At 40.9% G+C, this 3,886-nt stretch overlaps 1 protein-coding gene across 2 annotated transcripts in view; it reads right to left on the bottom strand.

The window, feature by feature from the left end:
- LOC103463247 (interferon-induced protein with tetratricopeptide repeats 2-like) overlaps nucleotides 1-3,886 on the bottom strand; it is a 16,190-nt gene that overhangs the window by 8,235 nt on the left and 4,069 nt on the right. The gene's annotated exons all lie outside the window — the stretch shown is intronic.

Below are 3,886 nucleotides of genomic sequence, written 5' to 3'. Positions count from 1 at the left end.
GGTACTGGATGAAGCCCTGCAGGTTGTAGACGTGACCCAGCCAGAAGTTTCCCTCATCTGAACCGATGTCCTGCAGTCGGTTCCTCAGGTAGATCAGGTTTTGCCGGCTGGATTTCAGATCCCAGGTGAAGTGGCTCTGCAGCGCCTTGAGTCTCAACTTGGTTTCATTAGAACTATTGGGAAAACCAACAAAAGTTACCAAATTTGTGATTTTAATTTGCATCTCCCAGAGAAAATGAAATGATTGACTGAAATAGAAACTGAAGAAATCAAGATGATGTTCTGATGAGAAAGATGGACTAAAGAAATTATGTGTTTATTAACCTGATTTATACATTTTCAATCCAGTTACAACAAAATGTAACAAAAAATTGGCGAAAACATCTGAAGCAAGAAGAAAAGTAGGTTTAAGACAGTCAGGTTTTAAAGTTCAGGTTTTCACATCCAACATTAAAGAGATGATGGGACTAAAGAGAAAGATTTAACTCTGAACAGAGAAACAAACAGCAGACAGGAAAGGAGATGAAGACTGGAGCGAAGGAAAACCAGAACAGAGGAGAAAATTCAGCAGAGCCAGTGAGAGATTCATATTTTAAAAGGTTTCAGGTGTTYCCCATCACTCACCTCATGATCCAGCTGCTTCAAATCACTTTGAAAATGTCTTGACTTTGAAGCGTCCCAGCGTTTCTATCAGAGGTAATCCTGAAACGTCTCAACTCAGAGACACGAAAACATGTTTGACTGCAGGAAGTCAGTCTGACTGAATGAGGCTCAGCAGGAGAAAACTCCAGTTTAACCAGTCAGGGAGAGGCTGGAGTTTAGTTTCTGTTTGGATTGTCAGAAATAGAAACTGAACCAGAACAACTGAAGGGAAACTTTAACTCCAGGCTCTTATSTTCTAGTTCTCAGTGGCTAAATTACAAACTCATGTTTTACAGTTTCTCTTCTTCAGAATAGAAACTTAGCTCCAGTAATAAACTGGATGATGACTCACCTTTATGACCCTGAGGAGGGATCAGGAATGACGATGTTGGAATGATGTTCAGTCTCTGTGTCTGCAACGTTTGGCTCCAGGGGATTTTTTTTTTTTTAGATACTTGTGGTTCTGGGTGATGGCTGGGTGGTAAACTGGCACCACCTTCTTTCTACCGACTGGGACAGAACCAGTTAACGCCTCTGCAGTGGAGGAAAGCGACTTTGTGAACAAATATTGCTGCCTGTCGTATGTTTCTGTCTCGCGCTCGCTCAAGTGTTTGGGTTTGCGCGTCACTCTGTCTGCAGTAAATGAGCTGCATCACCAGCCAATCAGAGGCAGGTCTGGTTAATCCAATCAGGGTAAACAACCAATCATAACCACTAAATCAAAACTACTGCTGCCACCTAAACAAAACTACAGAATGAAGGAAAACATAATTTGATACAATAAACACTTGAATTTTATACCCTAAGAATATTTAATTAAACATACACAGCCTCTTGAAAAAAGTCAGTATTTTGATAACTTTTAATCCCTTAATAGCAAATTAAACCTAGTTTGTCATAATCGCATAGTGGAGTTGGTTCTTACATGATACATGCATGATGTCAAAATAAGAGCTGTGATACACAATGTCTGACTTTCTGCTGGGGAGTTTTCTGAGGAGTGATTTAGATGTTTTATTCAAAAKGCGTTTCAGAGCCTCTGCAGACAGAGGAGGAGCAAAACGAACATTTCTGACCCATATACATGATGCCTATGTAAAGATCATAAATTCACCCAAAGCTGAACCACACTTCCTTATTACTGTCTTGCAGCAGAAAAATGACATTAGAGCTTATGGAGCAAACTGATTTAATATTTACATCATTAATTTGGTGTGTTGATGTGAAACTTCTCACCATGTTCAGTGTAAGACGGACGRTAAGATTCATCCTGACTCTGTTCTCAAAGCTAAACGTCCAATGATGCCAAAAGCTCCTGAACMTCTGGATAATTCAGGGTCTCTGATCTTCAGTTTGACTGATAGCTAATGCTATCTAATACACAAACATAAATCTAATTAAAATTCGTATTAAGAGACACAGGAACGGTTCTCAGGGAACAAATTTAAAGAAGAAACCCAGCACAAACAGGCTCTGGTTGAATTTGCCAAAATCTCCTAAAATGTGTATTTATTTAAATCCCTAACAGACTCTTTTTATGGAGGAAATTAATCCACCGCAGCAGCCTCTAGATTCTGTGACGCTGCACACACACACCGAGATCAATTCGCCAAGGCCCAACAAAACGGCGCATCAGACAACCAAATAGTAATAAAATATTGTCTTACCACACCGGAGCGTCAGGCCGACACGAATCAATCAGGGCCCAACAGCCACCCGCCAAGATTCCAGAATCGGCACGAGCCCCCAAATGTTGATGAAGATTTTCGGTTATAATAAATTTAGGAAAAATCTCTGGGTGTATCTTCCTCTCACGGATCCCAGGTACTCCCGGCGGACCGAAGTGAAGCCACACAGAAAAACAACAATGAGTGTTGACATCACAGAATTAGAGTTTAATCCAAAAGAAGACAACGTATAAAATTACAACAGAAACTGCAGAACAACAGAGACATACATTCATTTACCTGAGACAGATGGAAAAGAAGAAGAAGGAAAGAAGGAAAAAGAAAGAAGACATGCAAAGATGTCTTTGGACAATTGCAAGAGCAAATCTGATTTGTTACTCCTGTGTATAAACTTTTATAGTAAATGCATATTCTTGTCTTTTAATTTATTCAAATAAGGCTCATCCAACCAGGAGTTGTCTCTGACCCTCTTAAAGTTAGAAACTCCCTGCAATTTGTTTTCAAGATCAAACACCAGTTGTCCCCATTATCTAAATAAAGTGGAAGCAGAGCTTCTCCTGAACTCAGAATGTTTTATGGCTTTTCACAGATCAGTGTGAAGCTGGAACTTCGCCTGATTGTTTCCCACACAGACAAAGGGCAGAATAAGTTATTAATCTGAAAACTACAATTAGGCTATTTCAATCAAGACATGTTAAGTTTTAAAACTAGCATATTTTAAATTTATTTTCTTAACATTACTTATGAAATGTTGTCTGTGGAGCCCTCACATCAATAGTCCATCGATCTGAACAACAATATCCTTCAGTGCTGAGACAACTTCTGCTGTTTTGGTTGAGCAAAGTAGGAGGGACGACCGCTCCAAGATGGCCGCCGTATTTCCTGTGTCGGAGCAGCCAATGCGGGGTCTACTCTGATGTCTATGGGTGTAGCGGCGGCGTTAAGATGTTCGATCCATGTCGAGCGCAACCTTTCAGCTTTTCCCCGTAAACAGAAACTCAGCAACACGTTGGTTCCTCCACAGGTTATTCCCTCCATAAGCAGACAGAATTATGGGAGGAGGTTCTGATTAGATATGATTTGTTTGTTTTCAGGTCAGATAAATATGAAGGTTATGACTTGGGATTAAATGCTTCCATAAATTGATGAACTTCAATTGCGTTTCTGCACTGGAGACTTTGAATCTAATTCTTATCAGGAGAATTAGGATGAAAGGCTTTAATGTTATATTTTACTCAATAGTTTAATTTTCCAACAGAAATCTGTCAGTTCATTAAATAAATGTTTCTGTTTCCCTTCAATCATCTGAAACTTGATGTTCAAAAGTCCAGATCTGATTTCCAGATAAGATCCGCAGCCAAGATCCATCCATTTTCTTCCGCTTATCCGGGGTCGGGTCGCTGGGGCAGCAGCTTCAGAAGGGAGGCCCAGACTTCCCTCCCCAGCCACTTCTTCCAGTTCCTCCGGGGGAACCTCCAGGCGTTCCCAGGCCTGCCGAGTGACATAGTCCCTCCAGCGTGTCCTGGGTCTTCCCTGAGACCTCTTCCCAGTGGGAC

The sequence above is a fragment of the Poecilia reticulata genome, linkage group LG4 (assembly GCF_000633615.1).
Source record: "Poecilia reticulata strain Guanapo linkage group LG4, Guppy_female_1.0+MT, whole genome shotgun sequence".
In the NCBI taxonomy this organism is placed as follows: Eukaryota; Metazoa; Chordata; class Actinopteri; order Cyprinodontiformes; family Poeciliidae; genus Poecilia; species Poecilia reticulata.
The sequence above is the reverse complement of the archived record's forward strand: the minus strand, read 5'-3'. Positions and strand labels throughout refer to the sequence as shown.